The sequence below is a fragment of the Tamandua tetradactyla genome, assembly GCF_023851605.1.
Source record: "Tamandua tetradactyla isolate mTamTet1 chromosome 4 unlocalized genomic scaffold, mTamTet1.pri SUPER_4_unloc_1, whole genome shotgun sequence".
In the NCBI taxonomy this organism is placed as follows: Eukaryota; Metazoa; Chordata; class Mammalia; order Pilosa; family Myrmecophagidae; genus Tamandua; species Tamandua tetradactyla.
The window spans coordinates 13,375-28,966 of record NW_027518240.1 but is presented as its reverse complement, the minus strand read 5'-3'; the positions used below and the strand labels follow the sequence as shown (position 1 = coordinate 28,966).

The 15,592-nt window shown below is 36.0% G+C and overlaps 1 long non-coding RNA gene across 8 annotated transcripts in view; it reads right to left on the bottom strand.

The window, feature by feature from the left end:
- LOC143672720 (uncharacterized) overlaps positions 1-15,169 on the bottom strand; it is a 63,146-nt gene extending 47,977 nt beyond the window's left edge. For 2 of the 8 annotated variants that reach the window (XR_013169991.1, XR_013169990.1), the window contains exons 1-2: positions 15,139-15,156; positions 3,191-3,275 (exon numbers count right to left, since the gene is read on the bottom strand). This is a non-coding gene — a long non-coding RNA (uncharacterized LOC143672720). Of the gene's footprint in view, positions 1-3,190; positions 3,276-15,138 lie in introns of all 8 variants that reach the window. The other 6 variants (XR_013169992.1, XR_013169998.1, XR_013169994.1 and 3 more) reach the window with 5 other exon arrangements.
- Positions 15,170-15,592: the final 423 nt, after the last annotated feature.

Here is a 15,592-nt window from a genome sequence, read left to right as displayed (position 1 = left end):
TTTATTTGAGAGTGTCAGTAGATGACTACAGATAGAATAGAACAGAAGCAATATTTGAAGAGATGGTGTCTGTCTGGCCCAAAGTTAATGAAATACATAGACTCAAGAAACACTAGAAAACTCAGAAGGAAAAAACTCATAAGAAATTTATACCTTGACATGCTTTTTACAACTTCAAAAAAACTTAAAAGAAGCTATAAAGCAGAAATACAACTTTCAAATTAATAATAAATGAAAAACTAACATCTGTCACCAACAATGGAACACAGAAGGTAATGATATAGCCTTATAATAAAATTTAAATGTAGCCATCAACATAGATTTCTGTATAGACAATGAAGTCCTTAAAGGTGAGGTTAAGTAAAAACATTTTCAAACAAATAAAAACCAATAACAAATTTAAAAGTTTTCTAGCAGCAAATAAATTCTAAAAAAAGTAAAGAAATGTTACTTAGGCAGAATAAAAACTATCCCAGAAAGAATTTGAAACAATCAGGTAGGATTTAAAAGCAATGAAAATTGTTAATTTAATGCATAAATCCAAATGAATAGTGAATGTATAAAATAAAAATAATGATATTTCTCAGCAATAACATCAATAAAGTGTTTTAAAAAGATAAAGCTGAAATACTTAAAAATACACTATCTAGAAGGTGATAAAAGATTAACTTTACATTTGATAAGGCAGCAAAAATGTTGTCTTTTCTCACATAACCAATAAGAATAATAAAATAATGGAGCTCTTCAAAATTAACAGATGAGAAAATCTGACCAAAAATTATCCATCTAAAAGAGGCATTCAGGAGAAAAATTAAAAAGAACATAGAAGATGGTGTGCAAATAGAAGTCACATATAAGAAAGAAAGTGCAGCTCTAAAAGGATTTATATTAAATATAAATATCCCACTTACATAGTCAATATTATCAGGTAGATTTATAAGGAAAACCTTCTTCTTCTTTTAAATTTTTAAGAAATTCATCTGAGGCAAAAAACTTCAAGGTTTATATTAGATATTCCAAAATGTTTCAATATGTCATATTGTTCCCATATGCTATGTTAGGCATAGCTACTGTTAGGCAGCTAGTGATCATCAATTGCTTTTTACCTTGATTCCTGTTCCTGACCAACAGAAACTTTGTTTTCAGCAGTCAAGGCCAGCAGTAAACCTTTGCCATCCTAACAGAGGGTGCCTCAAGTCTCCAGCCCTTATATAATAATCTAGTCCTCACAGACCTCAATTGACATTCCCTTTCCTGGGTCATTATACATTTTTCATTGCATTGATATGCTAAATGCATCTAATAAGCAAAAAGTAGCAATTATCTAGACTTATTGGTGAGAAATTTATTTGCATATCAGAGAGTGGGACATAATATAAATTATTTCAGGGGCCTTCCCATTTGTGTAATTGTCAGGTATCCAGTGGTGTGGGGATAAATTGACATATTCCTTCTAAGATGAAAGGACAAGGTGCTAGACCTGGCTCCTACAACTAAAAAATGGGCCACAATACCTATTTTACCATTTTTGGATTTGGAGGTTTTATATGATTCTAAATTGGCATCTAATCAATTGTGCTGTTTCTCCCATACCCAGGATTCGTGGGTCCAGGAAACCAAGGATGGTAATGGTTAGGGCACCACTTATTAATGATCCACTAGAAAAATGTTTGCTTTCTGTTCCTATGACTGTATCTTCTTCTGGTCTAGAAGGTGGAGTGCTTTCACCACAAGACACAGTCATGAATTCTGCTTAACTGGAAGTTAAAACTGCACTCAGCCACTTTTTTTTTTCTTGTGTTTCTGAGTCAACAGGCAAAGAAAGCAGTTACAATCCAGCTGGGTGATTGATCCTGACATCCAAGGTAAAACTGGACTTCTATTACACAATAGACATAAGGAAGAGTACATCTGGAGACAGTGGAGATCTCTTAGCATATCTCTTATTATTCTCATGTCCTAAGACTAAAATAAATGGAAAAGTATAATGATGATAAGATAGATATAAATGTGAGTAATGACCATTTGGGATCTGGGGACTACATTGTATCACATCATTCTTTGAATTTCTAAGCTTACTATAATCTCTTCATAAATAAATATGACTAATTCACCAAAGAGCTCCTGAAAATTAAATCTAATGATTGTGTCAGCCTTTTACTTGAAATCGAGCTATAATTGGAAAATAACTTCTTTGGAGGAACTTTCTCTTCGGATTTTCTGTTCTCTGACATTCTTGATTGTTTTCAAATTGCTCTACTCACTCTTGCAAAGAGTCCTCACAAAAATCCTTTACGTATTACTATTGGAACATGTCAAACAAAATGCTAGTCCCTCTTCTCCCCATTTCCTATACATTGTCTTAGAAATGTTATGCATTTCTTTACTTGCTTCAATTTTTGCCAAACTTCTCATATGCTGCATCCAAAACTATTGTGTGGATTATATTTCTAATCTTTAAACCCTGATTTTGTGTGTAACAGACATATACACTAAAATGTACCTCAAACTGATTAATTTTCCCCACACAATAAAAAACAATATTCCTCAAGCTCCAATAGAAGTTAACAGATCCTCAAAAATACACCCTCTCAAGATCTCACTCACACAGAGGAGCACTGACGTCATCTCTGCATTAACACTACTGTCAATGCCGCTCTTACATAATCTCTACAAACACATTTTTACTGATGCTCCTTTACCTACATTCTCATATTACTTGACAACTTTCTCAGAGATCCCTTCTCTGAACTTCAAGCTAAGGTTTCCCTTTCCCCTCTTCATTGGTTTATTTAAGACTCTACTATTCTTTCAGGCTACTCAGCTAATTTGTCACTGTACATTTATCAATTTATGCTTTTTTAATTTACTTTCTACTATGCTAAATTAATTTCCAAAAAATCAAATCCTGTCGTGTTAAGATGAAGCAGTCCTTTTGACCATTACTTATGGATTATAACCCAGAAAAATTCCATATTCTCAATAAACTGACCTTCCTTCTGCTGTGAGATTAAACAATTGCTTTCAGTTAATGTTAATTTACCAAATTGAGGATGTCTATTCCTCCTGGTGAAAATTCTTTCCAATCCTCCAACTTAACAACTAAAGGACAATCAGCCCAATTAAAAAATGGTCAAAAGACTTGAACATGCATGTCTCTACAGAATACATACAAATCACCAGAAAGTACCTGAAGATGCTGGGCACAAACAGCCATCAGGGTAATGTAAATGAAATCCACAATGAGACACCATCTCTTAAACATTAGAGTGTTCCTATTTAAAAAAAAAAAAAAGGAAAATAACAAGGATTGGAGAAGATGCAGAGAAACAAGAACTCTCATTCATTGCTGATGGCAATGTAAAATGGGTCAGCTGCTTAAGAAGAAAAGTTTGGTGGTTCCTTAGGAAGCTAAGTTTGGAACTACTATATTATCCAGTCTTCCCACAACTAGGTAAATACTCAAAAGAATCAAAAACTGCACTCAGACAGACATCTGCACAATGTTCATAGGGCATTATTCATAATTGCCAAAAAATGAAAGCAACCCAAGTATCCATCAAGAGATGAATGGATAAAGGAGGTATACACATACAATGGATAATTATTCAGCCATACAAAGAAATGCACTCCTGATGCATGCAATAACATAGATGATACCTGAAAGAAACCATGTTGAGAAAAATACTCCATATACAAAAGGACAAATATTGTGTAATTTCATTGTTTTGAAACAATTAGAATGAGCAAGCTCAGAATTGGAATCTAGAATAGAGATTAACAGGTATAATGTTAAGGTTCATGTGTCAAATTGGCCACATGGTGGTGCCCAGATGTCTGGTTGGGCAACAGCTGCCCTGTCTGTTGCTATGAGGACATTTCATGGACTTTAATCATGATCACATTGGCTGCATCAAGGGCTGGTTTCATTTGTAATCAGTAAGGGTAGTGTCTTCTGCAGTGAGTGATGATTAATCTAAACACCAGTAGGCTTTTAAGGAGGATTCAGAAGAGACAGTCACTCTTCCTGCTTCAGCCAGGGAGCCACTCCCATGGAGTTTATCCAAACCCTTTATTGAAGTCATCAGCTTCACAGCTTGCCCTGCAGATTTTGGACTCTTCCATTCCCACAGTTGTCCAGCCAGCCTCTCCTATGAGTTTATTGAGGACCTCTCCTTAGCGTTTATTGAGGCCTGTGGCTTGTACAGACTTGTACATTCCCATGGTTACATGAGATGATTTTAAAAATTTGATAACTACATTCTGTTTCTCTAGTGAACCCTGGTTAATACAGCTTGGTACCAGGAGAGGTTCTTAAGAAACAGAATCTTAAAAGTTTGAGTTTTTATGATTGGTTTTCTACCCTGATTGGACTCAAAGACACTAAGAACTCTCTTTCCCACAATCAGAATGACACTGCCAATGCATGGGGTGAGTTGGATTCTTCTAATGCCAGGCTCTGGGGGATAATATTTTTGACACTTTATGGAGTTTAGTGGAAACAGGAGGTATAGAGATGTTGGTTGCTTGTTGTTAGATATGCTGTCTACATTGATGAGGGAAAGGGATGAGGTGAAGACTTCAAATGAGAAGTGTATGTACTGTAAGACAGATGTAAACATTTCTATGAGTGCCCTGAAGGAAGATCTTATTTCCTATAGCTGCAGACTTGAGATCTCTGAAAATCTGACTCAGAATCTCATTGTTACAGTGTCAACTTTACAACATAAACTGAAATCTCAAACTTGCATGCAACTAGGTGAATGAACTTTAAGAGTTCATTCTTAAAGTTTAAGAACTTTAAGATATTTAAAGACAAATATCATCATGCTCCAATCATATGGACTAACTACAATGTAACAATTCAGTGAACTAAAGTCTAGAGCATGGGTTATCAGGTTGGGCTTACTGTAAAGGTCCTAGATTATAAGCTCTTACAGTAATCACATAAATTCATGGGGTGTAACTGTTAATTTTAAGTTCTGAAATACTGAGCTGTTTATATATAATATATTCTTTCCCAGAAACTTCAGGTATTTATGACACCTGAGACTCATAGTTAGTGCTCTGAAGCTATGAAAGTGAGTAGTAACACATACAGGAACTGTTTAAAAAGTTGAAAAAGTAATCAGACCTCAAGCAGAGATATGAATGAAGCTGATCTGGATAAAACTAAGGTATATTAATAAGACTGGGTAAAGGATGATATCATCCATATTTTAAAACATCAACCTCTGAGTGAAACTAAAGGGAGAGATATTTATTTGGTGCAAAATATATATTTTGGGTAGTGCATGTCCTAATTTAATTTGTATGGTCAGTTTAGTTGAACACTGTAGGTACATGGAATCTTGAATAGTGCATGAGATTTTGTTGGTTTGTCCAGGCTACTTTATGCCCTGATTAATCCCAGACTAATTTGGGTAGTGAATAAAGGAGTATTTGCAAAGTCTTCTTGGGGTAGGGGGGAGAAAGGAGGAAATATTCAACTTCTCCATTTGGAGAACTTCTGATATTCTTGCAAGCAGTGGGGACAACCAAATCAATAGACTGCACCCTCAATCTTGGGGTTCACCTGAATGAAACTTCTTCCTGCAAAGGATAGGCTAAGCCTACTTAAAATTAGACCTAAGAGTAGCCCCCCAGAGAACCTGTTGTTACTCAGATGTGGCCTCTGTCTCTAAGCCAACTCAGCAGGTGAACTCACTGCCCTCCCCTCCATGTGGGATATGAGTCCCAGGCATTTAAATCTCCCTGGCAATAGAAACAGAAAGCCTGGGTTAAGCCTGGCATCAAGAAATTGAGAAAGACTTCCTGACCAAAAGGGGAAAAACAGAAATGAGACACAAACTTTCAGTAGCTGAGTAATTTCAAACATTTGACCTGGAGGTTATTTGTGGGCATTACATAGATATCCCTCTTTTTAGTTTATGCTGTGATGGAGTGACTAGAGGGAAGTACCTGAAACTGTTGAGTTCTGTTCTATTAGCCTACATACTACAAGACAGTTGTATAAGGTATAACATTACAGTACAACTTGTGGCTGTGAAAACTGTGTGCCAGGTGCTCCTTATTTCTAGGTTATGGGCAAATGAGTAAAAAATATGGATAAAGAATAAATAAATAATAGGGAGGGCAAAGGGCAAGATAAATTTGGTATATGGAAACATTATTGGTCAATGAGAGGAAGGTTAAGGTTTATCGTATATATGAGTTTTTTTCTTTTTCTTTCTGGAATGACGCAAATGTTCTAAAAAAGGATCATGATTATGAATTCATAACTATGTGATGAATATTGTGAGCCACTGATTGTACACCATGCATGTACAATATATGTGTTTGAAGGTTTTTCAATTTAAAAAAGTTTACTACAGGGGAAACCCCTGATACTGTTTCAAACATTAGGGACACCTGAAGCAATAGGCCAAGACCTTGATCTTGAGGCTTGTTCCTGTGATGCTTATGTAGGTAGCAGAGAAGCTTAGCTTTTCTCTAGTATGTGCCTAAGAGTTACTTCAGGAGGACCTCTTTTGTTGCTCAGATGTGGGTTCGCTCTAAGCCCAACACTGCAAGTGAAGTCATTGCCCTCTTGACTCTCTGGGACATGACATCAGGGGTGAAGTCTACCTGCCAGTGTGGAAGTGACTCCCAGGGATGAGCCCTGGCACTGTGGGGATGAACAATGTCTATCCTGGCCAAAACAGGGAAAAGAAGTGTATCAAGTAAGGTATCAGTGGCTGAGAGAGTTCAAATAGAATTAAGTACTCAGAAGGACACGCTTATGCAAGGTTCTGTTAGACACTGCTACCTATCATAACTTGTTAACCCCCAACCAAAATCATTCCTACCAATCCTAAAGAACACTTAGGGCTTTAGATAAGATTCTACAAAGGTTCCATGCCCTAGGGTAACTTTCCAGAAATCTAAAAGGTCCAAGTGGGTCCCTGGACCAGTTAAGCCCTGAAATGCAGAGGGGCCAGCCTCCCCAGGACATCAACTAGTTCATCCCCCATCCCATATTATCAACAGCCCCTCCCAACATGAAACATTTAGAATGGGAATAGCCCAAATTCCTTTAAATAGTGGTAGAAAGATCAAGGGTGATGGTGGAGTTATACAGAGAATGTAGGATTTGACAAACAAGTATGATTGCTCAATCATTATATTGCTATTTCTTTTAGTCTGCAGTATCTTAAACAGCTAGAAAAAAACCTAAAATTGTGAAATTGAAACCCATACCAAACTCTAAAATCTGTTCTACAACTAATTGCCTTGATGTACTTTAAAATTTCTTGCTTTTTCCTATATATGTTATTTTTCACAGAAAAAAGGAGTAGTATGACAGAGAAGGTAGGATTTAACAAATAAGTATGACTGCTGATCATTATATTGATATTTCCAGCGACTTGAAATAATTTGAAGAAAAAATGGAAATCATAGAACTGTAACCCATACCAAACTTTAAAGTCTGTTCTATAACTACTAGTTAAAATGTACTTGGAAATGTATTGCTTTTTTGTACACATGCTATATTTTACAATAAAAAATGTGAAAAAAAGAAAGCAGGAATAATCATACTAATATCAGAAAATAGACTTTAAATGAACATGTTTCTTAAGAGACAAGGAAGGACAATATGTATTAATAAAAGGGACAATTCACCAGGAAGAATTACCAATCACTAATGTTTATGTCCTTAATCAAGGGTCTCCTAAGAACATGAGGCAAACACTGGCAAAATTGAAGTGAGCAATAGACATTTCAACAATAATAGTGGAAGACTTCAATACACAACTTTCCTCTATAGATAGAACACTTAGAGGATCAATAAGGAAACAGAAAACCTAAACAATGTGGTAAATGAATTAATCCTAACAGACATACAAAGGTTATTACACCCCAAATACCAGTATATACATCCTTCTCTACTGCTCTTGGAGCCTTCTATAGAATAGATCATATGTTTGGACACAAAATAGGTCTTAATAAATTTTAAAAGATTGAAATTATTTAAAGTACCTTCTCTGACCATGATGGAATGAAGCTGGAAATCAATAACCAGCAATGAACCAGAACTTTCACAAACATTTGGAGATTAAATAATGCTCTTAAATAATCAATAGGTCAAAGAAGAAATTGCAAGACAAACTGATAACTATCGTGGGAAAGATGAACATGAGTATGTAAGATATCAGGACTTATGGGATGCATCAGAGGCAGTGCTGAGAGGGAAATTCATTGCCCTGGAATGCATTTTTTAAAAATAAGAAAGAAAAAATGCAGGACTAAACTGCTCACGTGGAGGAACTAGAGACAGAACAGCAAGCTAAACTGTAGGCAAATAGAAGAAAGGAAAAAACTTAAGTAGAAATGAATGAATTGGAGAACACATGCAAAAAACAAAAAAACAATTGAAAGGGTCAGTAAAGCTAAAAGTCAGTTCTTTGAGAAAATCATAAAACTGATACACCCCTAGCTAAACTGACAATGAAAATAGAGAGAGGATGCAAATAAAAAAATCAAATGAGAGGGGGATCATTACCACACTCTCTGAAGAAATAAAGTATTTTTTAAGAGGAAACTATGAATTATATGCCAAGAAATGAGATGACTTAGGTGAAATGGGCGAATTCTAGGAACACATGATCAACCTACACTGACTTGAGAGGTAATAGCAGGTTTCAACAAGCCAACCATAAGAGATTCAATCTGTCATCAAAACTCTTCCCACAGGGCAGTGTGATGATGGCTCAATGGCAGAATTCTTGCCTGCCATGCCAGAGAGCTGGGATTGATTAGCAATGCCTGCCCATGCAAAAAAAAAAATCTTCCAACAAAGAAAATACCACAGCCAGATGGCTTCACATCTGGGGAATTTTAACAAACATTCCAAATTTTTTTCAAACATTCCAAACATTCAAAATTTTTATCAAACATTCCAAATATTTACTCAATAATTGAAGAAATTCAATGATTTATTATTACTATTAAATAAACTTGATAATTAAATAAATTTTTATTCAAACATTCCAAATTCTTATAAAAAATTCCAATAAGAATTAACACCAATCCTGCTCAAACTGTTCCCAAATAATTAAGGAAAAAAAGAACACTTCATAAGTCATTTTATAAAGCTAAAATCACTCTAATTCCAAAACCAGGTAACAATCCTACCAGAAAGGAAAACTACAGATGAATTTCCCTAATGAATATAGATGAAAGAATTCTCAACAAAATATTACAAATCAAATCCAATGACACATTAAAAGAAGTAGACACCACTATGAAGTGGGCTTCATACCAGGCATGCAAGGGTGGCCATTCAACAGAAGAGAATCAATCCATTTAATACAACACATTAACAAATTAAAATGTAAAAATCCCATGATCATCTCAATTGATGCTGAGAAAGCATTAATCAAAATTCAGCATCCTTTCTGACAAAAACTTCAAAACATAAGAATTGAAGTAAACTGCCTCAGTGTGATAAATGGCATATATGAAAAACTGACAGCAGCATCATACTTAAAGGTAAGAAACTGAAATCTTAACCCCTATGATCAGGAATGAGAAAATCCCCACTGTAACCGTTGCTCAACATTGTGCTAGAAGTTTTAGCTAGAGCAATCAGGCAAGAAAAGGAAATAAATGCTTCCATTTCCAAATCAGAGAGGAAGTTGTAAGTAAAACTTACATTATTTGTAGAAAACATGATCTTATACTTGGAAAATCCTGAGAAACATATGGCAAAGCTAGATGAGATGACAAACAAATTTAGCAAAGTGGCAGGTTAGAAGATTAGAATGCAAAAAGAAGTAATGTTTCTGTACACTAATTAAAGGGACAAGAAGTTCCATTCAAAATAGCAACTAACAGAATTAAGTGTCTAGGAACAAATATATTCAGGGATTTAAAGGACTTGCACACAGAAAAATACAAAACATTGCTCAAAGAAATCAAAGATCTAAATAGGTGAAAATATATCCCCTGATCATGGATGGGAAGATAACATGTCATTATATAGACAAACTGACAAACTAAAGATTGTGTAACAATCTTCCCAAACTGATCTACATAGTCAATGCATTATCAACCAATATTCCAAAAGCCCACTTTGAGGACTTGATAAAGCTAGTATCAAATTAAGAAATCAATGGGTCAAGCCCTTGATCCTGAAGCTTTCTCTTATGAAGTTTAAGTATGTGGCAGAGAAGCTTAGCCAACCTATAGATATGCCTAAGAGTTACTTCTGGAGGACCTCTTTTGTTACTCAGATGTGGCCTCTCTTTCTAAGCCCAACTCTGAGATTCAAATCATTGCCCTCCCCAATGTACATGGGACATGACATCCAGGGGTAAAATTCTCCCAGGCAGCATGAGATATGACTCCCAGGGATGAGTCTGGCCCTGGCATTGTTGATCAACAATGCCATTCTGACGAAAAGTCTTTAGAAGTGTTACAAATATGGTGTCAGTGGTTGAGAGAGTTTAAATAGAGTCAGGAGGCTACTCTGGAAGTTACTCTCATGAAAGCTTCAGTTAGACACTGCTACCTACCACAGCTAGCCAAACCCCAACCCAAACCATTCCCACCAATCCTAAATTGCACTTATAGTTTATATAAGATTCTACAAAGGTTCTATGTGTTCAGATAACTTTCTAGAAACATACAACCCCAGATGGGTTCTAGGGATCAGATAAGTCTTGAAATGCAGAGGGACCAGCCTCTCCAGAACATCAACTAGTTCTATCTCCCTATCCCATGTTATCAACATCCCCTTTCAACATGAAATTATAGAATGGCCATATCCTAGATATTCCTAAAGAATGGGAGAAAGATCATAGTTGAAGGTGGAGTTAGACAGTGAAGATAGGGTTCAAGAAATGAGTATGACTGCTGAAATATTATATTGATATTTCTTTTAGTCTCCAGTATCATATAGCAACTAGAAGTAGAAACCTAAATCTGTGGAATTGTAACCCATACCAAACATTGAATTTGTTCTACAACTAATTGCTACAATGTGCCCTGAAATGTACTGCTTTTTTGTATACATGTTATTTTTCACACACACAAAACTTCTAGTCTCCATGTTGGAGCAGCGAGAAGAAAAAATCTGAAATATTGTATTGATAACCCATAATAAACTCTGAAATCTGTTCTGTAACTACTTTCGAAGTGTACTTTGAAAGTAATTGCTTTTTCTCTCTTTTCTTTGTATATGTTATATTTAACAATAAAAAATTAAGAATTTATTCGGTAGGGAAAATTATCTTAAAAAGCCAAAAAATATCTTAATAATGACTAGCAATTAGGGAAGAATTAAACTTTCTTACTTTAAATCTTATTATAAATCCACAATGGTCAAAACAGCATGATACTGGCACAAAGATAGGACACATTGGTGAATGGAATCAAATTCAGAATGCAGAAATATACCACCAAATCTATGGTGATTTATATTCAACAAAGGCCTAAATCCACTGAACTGCGACAGAAAAGTCTTTTCAGTAATTGTGTATGGAAGACCTGGATATCAATAGCGAAAAGAATAAAGCAGGACCCCTACCTTATACCCTACTCAAAAACTAATTCAAGTGGGTTAAGCATGTAAATATAGGAGCCAGTAACATGAAATTCCTCAAAGCAAATATGGGGAAACATCTTCAAGGTCTACTAATAGGAGATCACTTCTTAAAATTTACACCAAAAGCACAAGCAATGAAAGAAAAAACAGATAAATGGGAACCTGCAAAATCAAATGGCTCTGTGCCTCAAACGACTTTTGTCAGAAAGGTGAAAAGGCAGCCAACACAATGGGAGAAAATACTTGGAAACCACATATCAGATAAGGGTACATATGATATCTAGTATATATAAAGAAATCATACTACTCAACAACAACAAAAAACCAACCCAATTATAAAATAGGCAAAAATATGAATGGACATTTTCCAAAGAGCAAATGGCTAAAAAACACATGAAGAGATGTTTATCTTCATTAAGTATAAGGGAAATGCAGATCAAACTAAAGTGAGATATCACCTCACACTGTAAGAATGGCTGCTAATAAACAAACAGAAAACTACAAATGTTGGAGAGTATGTGGAGAAATTGAACACTTATGCACTGCTGGTGGGAATGGATAGTGGGGCACAGCCACTGTAGAACACCAAGCATCAAGCTGTTCTGTGACTTGGAAATACTACCACTTGTCATATACCCAGAAAAGCTGAAAAGCAGTGACATGAACTAACATCTGCACACTTATATCCACAGCAGCATTATTTACAATTGCCAAAAGATAGAAACAATGCAAGTGCCCATCAACAGATGAGTGGATAAACAAAAAGTGCTATTATACATATTCTGGAATATTATGCAGCATTTAAGATGAAATGATGTCCTGAAGCATATAACAACATGGATGACCTTAGATATTGCATAATTTTGTTAATATAACCCTGGTAAAGAAATACTCAGAGTCTTATACTGTAAAATATAGGGAACTTTGTGTGTCACAGAATCCAGATATGGATGAAGTTACCTAATGAGGTTGAAGTTGAATATGGGAATGGAAAGAAGTGATAGTAGTTCATTGGTGGGTTTATAAGTAATATTGTCATATTGAAGGTGAAGGTTTGAAAGCCATATAACTCAATGATTAACACTACAAATATAAATAAGTATTTGCTTGAACTACTTCAAAGGTATGAATCTTGTACAAAGTAAATAATACACAGGTATGGGGGGAAATGAAAACTTTACCTGCTTTTTGGTTTGTTAATGATGCTGGAATAAATAACCAGGAATGAAACAGCTTTTGAAAAGGGAATTTATTAAGTTACAAATTTACTATTCTAAAGCCATGAAAATGTCCAAACAAAGGCATCCAGAGAAAGATACCTTGACTCAAGAAAGGCTAATGTCTGTCACATGGGAAGGTACATGGGTGGTAAAAGCAGGTCCTTGTGCCGGGTTCCATTGCTTCCATCTTCTGATGCCAGTGCTTTCCTCTGTGAGTGTTTATGGGCCTTCACGTATCTCCTCCAGGACAAAACACTGGATTCTGACTTACTTAGCATCTAATGGGAAGGCACAAGGCAATGGCTGCTGGGCTCTGCATCACCAAATGTCCATATCTAGGGCTGTTTTCTCTGTCAGCACCCAAACATCTCCAAATACCTGTATCTCTGTTGGCTCAGAATCAACTGCTTCTCCAAGGGCTTCTGCATTTCCGAACACCTATATGTATGTCCACATCCAGGTTTCTCCAAATGTTTCCTATTTTAAAAGACTCCAGTAAACTAATCAAGAGCCATCTTAAGTGGGAAGTCAGATTTCCATCTAATCAAAAGTTCACACTACAATTGGGTGTCTCACATTTCCATGGAAACAATCCAATCAAAGTTTCACTCCACAATATTGAATCAGGATTAATAGAAACATGGCTGCCCTCTTAGGACTGAATCAGGAAAAGGGGCATGGTTTTCTGGGGGTACATAACAGCATTAAACTGGCACACATGTTATGGGCTATATATAACAGGAAGACAGGTACCACAGCAATGCTAGGGTTAAATAATAAGGGGGAGGGATAAGAGTTAAGGGGAGTTTGAGAATTTCTCTTTGTTGAGTGTGTTATGTTTCTCTTTGGAGCAATGAAAAATGTCAAAAATTGAGAGTGATGGTGATTGTACAACTAAGTGAAGATGCTGGGAGACATGGACTGTTCAATTTGGACATTATCCATGATGACCAATGGATGGAGGTGGCTGAAGTGTACAATGACTGAGAAGCAGAAAGGCAAACTGCTGTGTATACATATGATGAAATACTGTGTGCTACAGAAAGTAATGAAGTCATGAAATGATGGTGAATGAACCTTGAGCAAATTATGTTGTGCAAAATAAGCCAGAAGCAGATGCACAAAATTGTATGGTCTCTTTTACGGAAAACTTTCAAGAAAATTGGGGCCAGGACTGTAATTTTCTTATAGTAGTCACATTTATTCCTGAGTTTTCAGTGTTCTTTATAGAGTCTAAGATGGATGCTGTGCTATGTGTGTATAACCTGGCAATTCCCAGGAACTTTGGGCACCTGGTGGCACCTAAGATACAAATTTGGAGTTCTCCTAGATGTTCTTCTAAAAACTGGCTCTGCTCCTCCCTGCCCTGCTTGAGCACAAGCACTGTGACAAGGCCAGGATCACTATTTTCCTCTGAACTGATGCTATCTACTTCGTGACAGTATCAGTAAGCAGGGCCCTGCCTCTTGTCAGACATCTCTGACTCTCCTTTAGCACTCCAACCCACCTTCCTCTCAGCCCCGGGGTAAGGCCACTACAATGAGCTTATTTTGATGCAGACCTCTGGAGCCATGCATTTTCCGTACCTTCTTCCTCATACAGCCCTACTACCTCCTTGAATTAGGAAGGGAACGAATTTAAAAAAGGGGCTATTTCACATCCAGTTTAAGGTTTTATAAAATTATCTTGAACACATTTTCAAATTCCATGCCAAAAACAAAATTCCATCAGTTCTCTTAAAAGTTGCTATATGAAAGCAAAGTTCCCATTTTCTCATAATCTACAGGAAACAATGCAAAGAGCAGAGGGGGAGGAGTAACTCCCATCCATTCTTCCTGTCTCCACCCTCACACCTCCCCTTGGAAGTCCCTGTAAGTATTACTTAGTCCCTCACATTTCCACAACGAGCATCCTTCACATTCTCACAAGTAATGGCTTTTTGTTTATTGTCAGCTGCAAAATTATATTCAAAGTTGAGACCCAAATCAGCATATAAAAAACAAACTGAAACTGAAAGGAAATTTGTTTTTCATATATAATGACTTCACAGAGACTTTTCCAAGATTTTACCTACACTAGCTTATCACAGTATAGAGAGGACCTTTAGTGGGGGAGACACAACTTGGGGAGTTGCTAAAATTGCATCTCTCTCTTTGATATCATACTGGATGTGTGATGTTTTGCTTGTTTATCATCTGTGTCCTCGGCATAACTAAAATTCCAAGAGGACAAAAAGTTGTCTATTCTGTTTACTAGTGTATGTCTGGAACACACACTGTGCATAGCACCAACAAAGTACTCAAAATTACTTTTTAACAAACAAAATATTACCATTTTTGGGATTCTTTGCACAACTTCTTTATTTCACCTGTGAAAACAGGAGAAAATAATTGACACTATTCCAGATACAATTTAAAAACGGCAAAGAGTTTGATAAAAAAAAAAGATTTACTCTGTAGAAATCAAACGTGCTATCCTTAACTTTTCTTTGGAGAGACAGCTTTGTTTCTGCCACTCACACTGCAGGATGTGTGACTACTGAGAAGCACTTGGTCTACCTGTAACTTTAAATATACCAAGTCATTCAACCAGAAAATTTTCATTTTCCTTCTCAATCATTACAGTACATAAGTTTGTTCATTGAAGACACACTGAAGTTCTGAAATTAGTATAATATGTACATTTTCTTGTTTTAATTTTGGAACAGAAGTGAACTAGAGTACCAATTTTAGCTTTTGCATAAAAAATGACCAAAAAAACCCTGTTTTATTGCAAATTCCTATTT